The sequence below is a fragment of the Budorcas taxicolor genome, chromosome 16, assembly GCF_023091745.1.
Source record: "Budorcas taxicolor isolate Tak-1 chromosome 16, Takin1.1, whole genome shotgun sequence".
NCBI lineage: Eukaryota > Metazoa > Chordata > Mammalia > Artiodactyla > Bovidae > Budorcas > Budorcas taxicolor.
Genome location: NC_068925.1, coordinates 20,521,931 through 20,536,298, shown reverse-complemented (window position 1 = coordinate 20,536,298; position 14,368 = coordinate 20,521,931). Strand labels below are relative to the sequence as shown.

The window sequence follows — 14,368 nt, the reverse complement described above, 5'->3', positions numbered from 1 at the left end:
TACTCCTTTCCCAGTTTGAACCAGTTCATTGTTCCATGTCTGGTTCTAACTGTTGCTTTTTGACCTGCATATAGGTTTCTCAGGAGACAGGTAAGGTGGCCTGGTATTCCCCTCTCTTTAAGTATTTTCCACAGTTTTCTGTGATCCATACAGTTAAAGGTTTTAGCGCAATGAAGCAGAGGTAGATGTTTTTCTGGAATTCCCTTGCTTTTTCTATGATTCAGTCCAGTTGGGTGTGAAGTCAAGTGGGCCTTAGGATGCGAATAAAGCTAGTGGAGGTGATAGAATTCCAACTGAGCTATTTCAAATCCTAAAAGATGATGCTTTTAAAGTGATGCACTCAATATGCCAGCAAATTTGGAAAACTCAGCAATGGCCTCAAGACTGGAAAAGGTAGTTTTCATTCCAATTCCAAAGAAAGGCAATGCAAAGAAAGCTCAAACTACCACATTCACGATTTAGGATTAACATAATTTTGTTCTTTTTCTCTACTAATGCAAATAATTTATGGGGCAAATTCTAGCAAGAACTTGAGTGATATGGGGAAAATTGCTCAATATAAAATGGATACTCAAATCTTGGGTTATATTAGAGGGTTTATAGAAGACCTAAGTTCAACATAATTTGATGATCGTGATTTTAGAACTGGAAAATAGTGTGCACACTCATAATGAATAATTCCCCTGGTTGCATGGGGTTAACAGTACTTTGTCTTTCCAAAACAGTAACAGAGCAATTCTGGAGAAAAAAAAATTTTTGCTTATTTTCAGGATTGCAGAGTAAATCCACTTACAAAAAGAATTTCACTAGTAATCCAAACGGAACCTGGTACAAATAGCAAACTATAATACTGCTCAGATTGGCATTCCAAAGGTGACCCTTTCTCTCCTTGTCACTTTTTTTCCTATTAGCAAAAACAGGTCCATGATCATTTGGGGGAAGGTTTGACTATTGTAGTATCCAGATGCCAATCACACCAGCCTTTTATACTGCCTTTACTGGTGACCCTGCCCAGAAATCAGGAACTGCCTTTGGGGAGATCTTTGTAGCAACCCACTGGGGAGATGAGCACACATGTACACCTGGATGTAATTCCCTTTTATTTGTCTTCATGAAAAATGTGATTACTGATGTTGAATATCTTGCAGATGAGAACTCTGTACACTTTCTTCATAATAATGCCGTTCAAGGACACCAAATGATTGTCTTACAGTTTTGTCTCTTAGTATTTGCCTTCCCTAAAATGGCTGAACTAAATGCTTTAGGATCCAGAAATACAATTAATTACTGACTCATAAGGAGAGAAATGCAACCCCCAAATCAATATCTTTTAAAAGCATGTATTTTATATTTTTGCTATGATATTTATGCTTTATTATTCTTGTATTATTTTTAGTGAACTGAGACACTAAAACACCACATTAAAGGAAAGCTGATTCTAAGCAGTTATAGTGAAGGTATAAGTAGGGCAAACTTCTTCAGATACACTAATTAGTAAAAGCATATTAATTCTGACCTTCAATACCCTTGGTGTCCCACTATTTGTTTTCCTCTGTCTAGGAACAAGTAGTTTTGCCAGAAAATTCTAAAAGAAAAGAAAGAAAACACTAAATAAAATGCCAAGTCTTTTCAAAGCATATTTAAACCACAAATTTATTTAAGCTTTGATGTTAGATTTCAACCAAATCATTTGTTGAAAAGCAAATATATGCATCAACTATATGGCGTACCAGTTTAACAAGCAGGCAATAATGATATAGAAAAATAAAGGCAGAGTAAGAATGTAGAACTTGGAAGCAAAGTAAAGAAATGGAGCTCAAGCAATAATGAGAGTCCATGGGTGTTTCTGACGTGAATCAGAAGAGATGTGACTGTTGAGCTCATCTTTATTGACTGAGAGGGAAAAGGATGAAATGCATATTCTTAGAATAAAAGAAGTCAAACTAACCCATGATAACTAGAGATAGAAGTGACTATTAAGATTGTTTAATTTTTATTACCTTTGGTAGAGAGGTAAGCTCTTAGAAATGCTTTCACATAATATTGAAAGATGGGAGAAGACTGTGTTTTTTCTGTATTCATCATAAAGGCTGGCTTCAGAGGACTACATTTGTTTTAACCTTGCATTTTTAAGGTGACTAATTTTGAAGCACTTTTCTGTAATGTTGCTTTGTGTTTGGAAAGTTAACAGTAGGTTGGTCTGCAAGTAAGTTGTTTCACTTCAGAATTTTATCTCTGATTTCATGAAACAATCATTTCACCAGGACCTTTTGTCTCATCAAAATTTTCATACCTTTTGGGGGGTTTGATTTTGCTGAGATGGTCAGAATGAATGAAATTGCAAACTTGCCTTTGCATGAAGAACCCTTCCTTTTCTGTAAACTTCTCTCAAATCAGTCTAGAGCGGAGAGTTATGAAGTTCTCCTCTAAAGGTCCAGACAGTGGTTTTGAGCGTATGGGCCACGAGACCTCTGTCACAGCTTCTCAGGTCTATCATGGTAGCATGAAAGCGGCCATCCGCAGTGTGTGAACAAAGAAGGGTAGCCATATTCCAAAAAGATTCTCTTTACAAAAATGGGCAGCAGGCTGGTAGCTTGCCTATTCCTAGTCTAAAGTTTGCCTCTCCTTGGTTCTAAAAAGATTAGTAGATAATTTCATAATTAATGAAACATTTTTCTTTCTTCCTAATGCTAGGAAGCCTAAAGGAGCTCAGATAGTAGAAAGGAGCTCAGATAGAAGAAGTAAGAGTGAAAAACCAACACACCAAAGCAGACAGTAATGCTTGATAACTTCAAATATATTGAAATAGCATCTTTTCTGCTCAACAGTCTTCGGTGGCCAGAAATCCAACCCAACACTGACCATGTCAATACAACAGAATAATCTTTTCCCTGCAATAAACTGTTTTTGTTAGCTGCTAATGCTCTTTTAACCAGCTGAAAGCATCTGGTTTCCCCCATTTCTTGTATTACCAAATCAAGATGTATTGTTGGGCTGATATACTACTGTACATGTGTTCTCACACACTCATTCCACATTCTCAAACCCACACTTCCCGCCCCACTCCCAGGTTGCCTAGTAGTCTCAGATTTACCTATAGTACTTACATTGGCCAGTGTCTTTTTGTTACAATATGTTGGCCATTTTAGGATCTTCTTTAAGGCTTCATTGTGAAAGAAAAATATTCCTGTCTCTTAAAAAACATTCAGCGTTAATAAGTGAATAATTTTAGTTCTCTTTCCATCCAATTTAAATGGGTGGAAAGGAACTTACAGTGGAAAAAGAATCCTAATGGTTAGCAGTGATGGCAAAACTAGTGTCTATAAAGGTGATTGCTATTTGATTTAATAAAATGAATAATTTTGTATGAGTTTTCTCAGGATAAATTAAACATGTTTAAAGATCTGTAGTTAAAATTATTTTATATCAGTTAGGATAAATGTAACATTCAAAAAATATTGATTAACTTTGTAAGTCAGAAAGAGAAACACAAATACTATATGAGATCACTTCTATGTGAAATCTAAACTAGGACACAGATGAAACTTTATCTACAAAGCAGAAACAGACTCATAGACATAAAGAACAGATTTTTGGTTGCAAAGGGAGTGGGGATTGGGGGATTGGAAGGTTGGGGATAGCAAATGCAAACTATTATATGAAGGATGGATAAACAAACGGTCCTACTATGTAGTATAGGAGACTATATTCAATATTCTGTGATAAAACATAATGGAAAAGAATATAAAAAAGAATGTGTCTATATGGTTATCTGAATCACTTTGCTGTACAGCAGAAAAAGTAACTCTGTAAATCCACTATTCTGCAATTTAAAGTTTTTGAAAAAAATACATATATATAGTTGTAGGTTAAAATATTTTGGGGAAATATCAACTTCATTTCCAATCAGATAGAAAGAATTCCAGTAATATCATTGTCAAAATTCTGGATCTTTCAAAATCTGAATTTTAGTGGTCTGAAGAAATGTTTATGAGATCATTCATGAAGAGTTCCATTGCAGTACGGAAATATCAAGTGATATTATGAAGAACACGTTGAGGGAAGCTCACAAACATATCCCTCAGGTATTTGTTTTGAGATTCAAGACAGGAAACTCAGTTATGAACATTCTCTGGACTATGAGGCAGTCTCACTTTGGAGTCTCTTTGACTTTAACTGCAACCTCACAAGAAAGGCAGGAGGAGGGAAAGGGAGGAGATATACCTGCTTAGTCATTTGGGTGATAAGTCATCTGGCAGAGGTGGCCATGTCATCCTCACAAATAAAATGGGTCATAGGAGAATGTGATAAACGAAAGATTAGAACTTGTGGGGAGCTTAAAAAGATGAATAATTTAATGCTTCTCTCATTAAATGGGGCAGAAGATGGAAAACAAATGTAGATGCCTCTTTCTTGGCTTCTCAGTCTCTTCATATCCGGCCCTCCTCCAGCCTGTTCCTTCTTCTAGGTTTACCACTTTGTTTACCAAAGTGAGTATAACTGGGTATCTGAGACAGACACCTGGGAAGTGTCTTTGAGCAGTTCTTCTCACTCCCTTCCTCGTGGTCTGTTAATTGGTCCTCCACCAGCCCTTATATTCGATGTATATATTTCTTGGAAATATCCACTATTCCTATAGCTACTTCCTCATCCAGGTCTATGTTGTGGGTTTCTAAGCCAAAACTTTGACTCCTTTACAGACTATTTATTCAAATTAATCACCTTTCTTCTCATCCTCTTGCTTAAAACCTTTTTTAAGTTTCTTAATAAGACGCCCCATGACCTCTCTTCTGCTTACTTTCTTACCATTCAGCTTCACCTCTTTGTGTACTTCCTAGCTTACTCTCCAGGTGTGTGTCTATCTTTCAGTCCCAGCTACTTGAATATACCACACTTTCTTGGAGGCCTAGGTCTTTGAAGATACTGATACCTTTGCTTGAAATGCCATCCTTTAGTAGCAAGCACTTCTTTTTTTTTTTTTTTAATTACCTGATTAATACCTTTGTTGCTGTTCAGTCACTCAGTCGTGCCCAGCTCTTTGCGACTCCATGGACTGCAGCACACCTGCCTTCCTTCTCTTTCACAATCTCCGAGTTTACTCAAACTCATGTCCTTTGAGTTGGTGATGCCATACAACCATCTCATCCTCTGTCATCCCCTTCTCCTCCTGCCTGCAATCTTTCCCAGCATCAGTGTCTTTTCCAGTGAGTCAGCTCTTGGCATCTGGTGGCCAAAGTACTGGAACTTTAACTTCAGCATCAGTCCTTCCAATGAATACTCAGCATTGATTTCCCTTAGGATTGACTGTTTTCATCTCCTTTCAGTCCAAGGGACTCTCAAGAGTCTTCTCTAACACTGCAGTTTGTAAACACCAATTATTTGGTGCACAATTTTCTTCATGATCCAACACTCACATCCATACATGACTACTGGAAAAACCATAGCTTTGACTAGACAGCTTTTGTTGGCAAAGCCATGTCTCTGATTTTTAATATGCTGTCTAGGTTGGTCATAGCGTTTCTTCCAAGGAGCCAGCTTCTTTTAATTTCATGGCTGCAGCCACTGTCCACAGTGATTTTGGAACCCAAGAAAATAAAGTCTGTCATTGTTTCCATTGTCTCCCCATCTATTTCCCACGAAGTGATGGGACCAGATACCATGATCTAGTTTTCTAAATGATGAATTTTAAGCCAGCTTTTTCACTCTCCTCTTTCACTTTCATCCAGAGGCTCTTTAGTACCTCTTCACTTTATGCCATAAGGTTGGTATCATCTGCCTATCTGAAGTTATTTATATTTCTGCCAGGAATCTTGATTCCAGCTTGTGCTTCATCCAGCCCTGCATTTCACATGATGTGCTCTGCATATAAGTTAAATAAGCAGGATGACAATATACAGCCTTGACATACTCCTTTCCCAATTTTGGTCCAGTTTGTTGTTCCATATCTGGTTTTAAGTGTTGCTTCTTGACCTGCATACAGGTTGCTCAGGAGACAGGTCAGGTGGTATGTTATTCCCAACTCTTGAAGAATTTTCCACAGTTTTTTGTGATCCACACACTTTGTTGTGATCCTAAAGTCAAAGGCTTTAGCATATTCAATGAAACAGTAGTAGATGCTTTTTTGGAATTATCTTGCTTTTTCTATGACCTAACGGGCATTGGCAGTTTGATCTCTGAATCCTCTGCCTTTCCTAAATCCTAGCTTGAACATCTGGAAGCTCTAAGTTCTCATACTGTTGAAGACTAGCTTGGAGAATTTTGAGTATTACTTTGCTAGCATGTGAGATGAGTGCAGTTGTGTGGTAGTTTGAGCATTCTTTAGCGTTGTCTTTCTTTGGAATTGTGCTGAAAACTGACCATTTCCAGTCCTGTGGCCACTGCTGAGTTTTCCAAATTTGCTGGCATATTGACTGCAGCACTTTCACAGCATCATCTTTTAGGAATTGAATTAGCTCAGCTGGAATTCCATCAACTCCATTAGCTTTGTTTGTAGTGATACTTCCCAAGGCCCACTTGACTTTACTTTCCAGGATGTCAATTCTAGGTGAGTGATCATACCTTCCTGGTTATCCAGGTTATTAAGATATTTTTAAAATGAATATTCTCTGTATTCTTGCCACCATTTCTTAATATCTTCTGCTTCTTTTAGGTCTATACCATTTCTGTCTTTTATTGTGCCCATTTTTGCATGAAATGTTCCTTTCAGTTCAGTTCAGTTCATTTCAGTCGCTCAGTCGTGTCCGACTCTTTGTGACCCCATGAATCGCAGCACGCCAGGCCTCCCTGTCCATTACCAACTCCCGGTGTTCACTCAGACTCACGTTCATCGAGTCAGTGATACCATCCAGCCATCTCATCCTCGGTTGTCCCCGTCTTCTCCTGCACCCAGTCCCTCCCAGCATCAAAGTCTTTTCCAATGAGTTAATTCTTCGCATGAGGTGGCCAAAGTACTAGAGTTTCAGCTTTAGCATCATTCCTTCCAAAGAACACCCAGGACTGATCTCCTTCAGAATGGACTGGTTGGATCTCCTTGCAGTCCAAGGGACTCTCAAGAGTCTTCTCCAACACCACAGTTCAAACGCATCAATTCTTCGGTGCTCAGCCTTCTTCACAGTCCAACTCTCACATCCATACATGACCACTGGGAAAACCATAGCCTTGACTAGACGGACCTTAGTCGGCAAAGTAATGTCTCTGCTTTTGAATATGCTATCTAGGTTGCTCATAACTTTTCTTCCAAGGAGTAAATGTCTTTTAATTTCATGGCTGCCATTACCATCTGCAGTGATTTTGGAGCAGAAAAAAAAAAAGTCTGACACTGTTTCCACTGCTTCCCCATCTATTTCCTATGAAGTGATGGGACCGGATGCCATGATGTTCATTTTCTGAATGTTGAGCTTTAAGCCACTTTTTCACTCTCCTCTTTCACTTTCATCAAGAGGCTTTTTAGTTCCTCTTGACTTTCTGCCATAAGGGTGGTGTCATCTGCATATCTGAGGTTATTGATATTTCTCCCAGCAATCTTGATTCCAGCTTGTGTTTCTTCCAGTCCAGCGTTTCTCATGATGTACTCTGCATATAAGTTAAATAAGCAGGGTGACAATATATAGCCTTGACGTACTCCTTTTCCTATTTGGAACCAGTCTGTTGTTCCATGTCCAGTTCTAACTGTTGCTTCCTGGCCTGCATACAGATTTCTCAAGAGGCAGGTTAGGTGGTCTGGTATGCCCATCTCTTTCAGAATTTTCCACAGTTTATTGTGATCCACACAGTCAAAGGCTTTGGCATAGTCAATAAAGCAGAAATAGATGTTTTCTTGGAACTCTCTTGCTTTTTCCATGATCCAGCAGATGTTGGCAATTTGATCTCTGGTTCCTCTGCCTTTTCTAAAACCAGTTTGAACATCAGGGAGTTCACGGTTCATGTATTGCTGAAGTCTGGCTTGGAGAATTTTGAGCATTACTTTACTAGCATGTGAGATGAGTGAAATTGGCATATTGAGTGCAGCACTTTCACAGCATCATCTTTCAGGATTTGAAATAGCTCTACTGGAATTCCATCACCTCCACTAGCTTTGTTTGTAGCGATACTTTCTAAGGCCCACTTGACTTCACGTTCCAAGATGTCTGGCTCTAGATGAGTGATCACACCATCGTGATTATCCAGGTCATGAAGATCCTTTTTGTACAGTTCTTCTGTATATTCTTGCCATCTCTTCTTAATATCTTCTGCTTCTGTTAGGTCCATACCATTTCTGCCCTTCATCGAGCCCATTGGTACATGAAATGTTCCCTTGGTATCTCTAATTTTCTTGGAGAGATCTCTATTCTTTCCCGTTCTGTTTTTTTCCTCCATTTCCTTGCATTGCTCACTGAGGAAGGCTTTCTCATCTCTCTTTGCTTTTCTTCGGAACTCTGCATCAGATGCATATATCTCTCCTTTTCTCCTTTAAGTAGCTGGGTTTTGTCCTTTGTCTTTTCTCAGCTAGTTGTAAGGCCTCCTCAGACAACATTTTTACTCTTGGCATTTCCTTTTCTTGGGGATGGTTCTGATCACCTTCTCCTGTACAATGTTATGAACCTCCATCCATAGTTCTTCAGGCACTCTGTCTATCAGTTTTAATCCCTTGAATATATTTGTCACTTCCTCTGTATAATCATAAGGGATATTTAGGTCATACCTGAATGATCTAGTGGTTTTTCTTACTTTCTTAAATTTAAGTCTCAATTTTGCAATAAGGATTTCACAGTCCAAGCCACAGTCAGCTCCTGGTCTTGTTTTTCCTGACTGTATAGAGCTTCTCCATCTTTGGCTGCAAAGAATATATCAGTCTTATTTTGGTATCACCATCTGGTGACATCCATGTGTAGAGTCTTCTCTTGTGTTTTAGGAAGAGGATGTTTGGTATGATCAATTCCTACTGATCATTAAAATGTCAACTGAGCTGTTCCTTAAATTGCTTCCTCAAAGTTTCCCCTTATCCCATACGAAAGCTAGATTAGGGACCTGTCCAACGTATGATCACAAAAACCAACAGTCTTCATTTTAACATTCATCGTACACCTTTACAATTTCTTGATCACTTATCTGTATCCCAAATAGACAGAAATTATGACCATTTTCTTCAGTTATAACATTTGTGCCTTGCACGTCATAGGACCCAAACCAGATGTCCAATAATGTTGAATCAAGAATTAGCTAAACGAGTTGGATAGAAAATGAAAAATCAATAAGAAAAGTTGCATAGCTATAAGAATTACTTAATAATGAGATTTGCAATACATTAGAACACATCACATAATGTTGAGAGCTACCTTTTTGGAAATACTGACAGCCTAAAGTGAATACTCAATTTGTCTAGTCTCTATTGGCCCAAGATGTTTAAGAAAATATTTTTTTAAACTATATAGTGCTAGAGGGAAGATGAGATTCTTATTAATGACCCTTAATTGCTGGTGATGTTACTTCTCTGTTATTACAGATAGAGTCATTTTCTCACCCACCCTATCTGTCACATGATATTATTGGAAATGGGATGTTACATCTGTCTTAGACACAGGATCTCCTTAGGTTCATTAAATTTTGAGGTTAATGAATATTTAGACACTTTTACCTATACATATCATTAGGGCTTATTGCGACAGGTTTAGGACGGCAATCATAATAAACATATACAGTACAATAAAAAGCACTTTTAATCTTGGAAGTGCCTTAGAAACAACAGTGATCAATGCTATGGATGGATTAACAGCATCAAATTGATTGAATTCTATTTCAAGGGCAATGGTGGTATTAACACCGACATTCTTGTTCAGAAGGAATGCAGCAGTGGCAGTGGTAGAGTGCAGGTTCTGGAGTTAGATTCCCCAGATTTAAAATTTGGTTCCTCTGCACGCTGGTGTTTCACTCTGCCTCAGTCGTTTCTCTACTCTCCAGCTCAGTTTCTTCATCTCTAAAGTGGGTTATCATAAGATTTCAAGGCAGAACTCACCATAAAGGATTAGCACACAATATCATAATAGTCATTATTATATATGCATTTAATGGCTGGCGTTTTGGAATTCAGGATTTTGAACTATGTGCTATAACACTCATGCATGTGTTTTATGTGCTGAAACCACGTACATCTTGATGATATTCTTTTTATAACCTCTGTCTACTCCAGATTGCTCTGATTTTTCACTTCATGTTATTCAGTCTATGAAGTTCGATTTTTAAGTTGCCTTCCCTGTCTAGAGACTTGGATGTTTTATCTCTCATAACTGAATTGTGAGTGATTACTTGACATTTTAACATACGCTTATAAATCGAAGTCTATTTCTTGTATTTTCCTCATTATCATGCTCCTTAAAAAAGAAGACACTTTCAGTGTGTCAGTATTCTCACCTACCAATCACTCCTTGGGCTTCCCTGGTGGCTCAACTGGTAAAGAATACACCTGCAATGCAGGAGACCTGAGTTCGATCCCTGGGTTAGGAAGATGCCCTTTAGAAAGGAACGGTTACCTACTCCAGTATTCTGAACTGAAGAATTCCACAGATTATATAGTCCATTGGGTCGCGAGAGTCGGACACGACTGAGGGACTTTCACTTTAACAAATCACTCCTTAATCTGTCACTTGTATTTTTTTTTGCCCATTGCTTTCTTGTAAATGCTTCCTTCAAGATTATCAATAGTTTTCAAAAGAAGGGCTTTTTCTAATCAACTGTGTGCCCCTAAATAATAATGTTATCATTATATCCTTTTAAACATATAAATAAACTAAATATTTCTCACTAGACTTCCCCTTCTGTTTTCTGCACATTTATTTTCAAACTTTTGACTCTGCTTTTTACCTCCATCTTTAAATGGAGGAGCCTGATCATTATTGGATGTATTGTGAATCTTTACCATTTTCTCAGTGGCTCAGATGGTAAAGAATATGCCAGCAATGCAGGAGACCCAGGTTCAATCCCTGGGTTGTGAAGATCCCCTGGAGAAGGAAATGGCAACCCACTCGAGTATTCTTGCCTGGAAAGTCCCATGGACAGAGGAGCCTGGAGGGCTACACTCCATGGGATTGTAAACAGGCGGACAGGACAGAAGTGACTTAGGACGCATGTATGCCAGATGCTATGATTGGTGTTTTAGAAACAGTATTGGATAAAACAGACATAGCCCCTAACCTTAGGGAGCTTGGAAGCTTGCAATGAAATCAGGCATCAAACATGTAATGAAATAATTGCAAAGGATTCCTGACTCCAGCTGTGATGCAGTCAAAAAATCCTCCTGCTGAGAAAAAATAAAAAGCTGGATAAAATTTCTTAATAATATGGCTGTATCAAGACAGTATTGTTTAACTAGGACTGCCATGACTTATGGGATCAAGTTAATAGAAATAAGAAAAACCATTTCAATGAGCTTTTTATTTATCTTTTGTATTTTCCTTCTATTTGGTTAATCCTATATTGCATAGTCTTGGGTGTGGAGGTGGAGGAAGCTTGGCTTTGAAAGACAAAAAAATTAGAGTTCAGAGCCTACCAAGGAGGAAGGCCCATGGTAAACATGTCAGATGTTCAGCTGAAATTGTAGCAGTGGGAACAAATGAGAAATAGAGCAGTCATCCAAAAGCAGGAAGTAAACCCTCAACTCATCTGAACTGCCAGTAGAGTGAAGTGAAGTGAAGTGAAGTCGCTCAATCGTGTCCAACTCTTTGCAACCCCATGGACTGTAGCCTACCAGGCTCCATCCATGAGATTTTCCAGGCAAGAATACTGGAGTGGGTTGCCATTTCCTTCTCCAGGGTATCTTCCCAACCCAGGGATCGAACCCGGGTCTCCTGCATTGCAGGCAGACGCTTTACCATCTGAGCCACCAGGGAAGCCAGTAGAGTAAAAGTTGTCTTTCTGCCAGAATACTTTAAATATTTGCTGCAAGAAGATAACATTAACAACAGTCTACATTTCTAAAATTCACAATGTTTGCTGTTCAATGCAAAATTACCAAGAATACCAAAAATATAGACCTTAATAAATGAAAAAATACAGATCCTCAAGTAATCTAGACATATTTGATATATATATATGCACATACACAAAATTTGTATATGAAAATTATATATGTATAAAATAGCTACGATTGGAGAAGGCAATGGCAACCCACTCCAGTACTCTTGCCTGGAAAATTCCATGGACAGAGGAGCTTGGTAGGCTGCAGTCCTTGGGGTCCCTAGGAGTTGGACACAACTGAGCGACTTCACTTTCATTTTCACTTTCATGCATTGGAGAAGGAAATGACAACCCACCCCAGTGTTCTTGCCTGGAGAATCCCAGGGACAGGGAAGCCTGGTAGGCTGCCGTCTATGGCATCGCACAGAGTCGGACACGACTGAAGCGACTTAGCAGCAGCAGCAACGGCAGCTATGATTAGTATTGTAAATAAAATAAATGAAAAGATGCAGAATATAAACAGAGAGTTGGAATATATTAGAATAGGAGATCTAGAATTAAATTAATACCTAAATTCGAATCTCTGTAGAAAAAATTTCGACTCTATCCCTGATGGGAGTAAATAGTAGTAGATATGCAGATGACACCACCCTTATGGCAGAAAGTGAAGAGGAGCCAAAAAAGCCTCTTGATGAAAGTGAAAGAGGAGAGTGAAAAAGTTGGCTTAAAGCTCTACAGTCAGAAAACGAAGATCATGGCATCCGGTCCCATCATTTCTTGGGAAATAGATGGGGAAACAGTGGAAACAGTGTCCGACTTTATTTTTTGGGGCTCCAAAATCACCACAGATGGTGATTGCAGCCATAAAATTAAAACACACTTACTCCTTGGAAGGAAAGTTATGACCAACCTAGATAGCATATTGAAAAGCAGAGACGTTACTTTGCCAACAAAGGTCCGTCTAGTCAAGGCTATGGTTTTTCCAGTGGTCATGTATGGATGTGAGAGTTGGACTGTGAAGAAGGCTGAGCGCCGAAGAATTGATGGCGTTTGAACTGTGGTGTTGGAGAAGACTCTTGAGAGTTCCTTGGACTGAAAGGAGATCCAACCAGTCCATTCTGAAGGAGATCAGTCCTGGGTGTTCTTTGGAAGGAATGATGCTAAAGCTGAAACTCCAGTACTTTGGCCACCTCATGCAAAGAGCTGACTTATTGGAAAAGACTCTGATGCTGGGAGGGATTGGAGGCAGGAGGAGAAGGGGACGACAGAGGATGAGATGGCTGGATGGCATCACCGACTCAATGGACATGAGTTTGAGTGAACTTCGGGAGATGATGATGGAGAGGGAGGCCTGGTGTGCTGCAATTCATGAGGTCGCAAACAGTAGGATATGACTGAGCAACTGAACTGAACTGAACCGAATCTTAAGCTATGAATGTTTGAATGTATGTTCTAGTAAATGGAATAGTTAGAAATCAAATATGTAAGCTTCTAACTCAGTGAGAAACTAGAAAAAGCAAATGGAAGCCCCCAACTTTGAAAGAAGGAAGTAGTAAAAATAAAAGCAAAAATTAATGAAATAGAAAAAGATAAAAGGAAGAGAAGACCAAAATATCTATACGATTTACTACATTAACCTAATAAAGATGAAACCTTTTAAGTTATCTCTTTGATTTCAATAAATACATTTGATAGAGTTCTCATCAAACTAAGAATGAAACATTATTTTTTTATAAAAATATATTTTTTATAAAATACTACTAGTATAAAATATTGAACATTTTCTCCCAGGTATCAGGAAGAGGACAAGGAAGTCCACTATCACCAACTATATTCAATATTATATTGGAAGTACTAGCCAGTAGCAAAATGTAGCAAAAAAAAAAAAAAAAAAGACATTAAGAATGTTAAAGAAGAAGTAGGCTATCTTTATTTGCAGATATCATGACTTCATATAGAAGAATCAAGATGGTATATAAGCTATCCAGTTTCAGTTCAGTTGCTCAGTCGTGTCCGACTCTTTGCGACTCCATGAATCACAGCACGCCAGGCCTCCAGTTTAATAAGTACATATAGCAAGGATTTTGTGTAAAGATTACTGTTCCTAAATCAAATGTTTCTGTTGAATAACAAAAGGTAATCAGGAAAAGAAAAAAATTAGTGCCACTTATAATTTCACCAAAATGTATAAAAGATTTAGAAACAAACCTGGTTAAAAAAAAATAATGTAAGACTTCTGCAATGAAAACTACAAAGTGTTTCCTTGAAAAATTGAAGAAAACCTAAATAAATGATGAGATACTCATGTTCATGGATATGAAGACTTCAGTTCAGTTTAGTTCGGTCGCTCAGTTGTGTCCGACTCTTTGTGACCCCATAAATTGCAGCAGGCCAGGTCTCCCTGTCCATCACCAACTCCCGGAGTTCACTCAGACTCATG

General features: G+C 38.4%; 1 protein-coding gene and 1 non-coding gene across 2 annotated transcripts in view; one reads left to right on the top strand and one right to left on the bottom strand.

Annotated features, from left to right (window-relative positions):
• USH2A (usherin) overlaps positions 1-14,368 on the top strand; it is a 930,744-nt gene that overhangs the window by 282,810 nt on the left and 633,566 nt on the right. The gene's annotated exons all lie outside the window — the stretch shown is intronic.
• TRNAC-GCA (transfer RNA cysteine (anticodon GCA)) lies at positions 11,790-11,861 on the bottom strand. Its single transcript has one exon. It is a non-coding gene; the product is annotated as a tRNA-Cys (tRNA).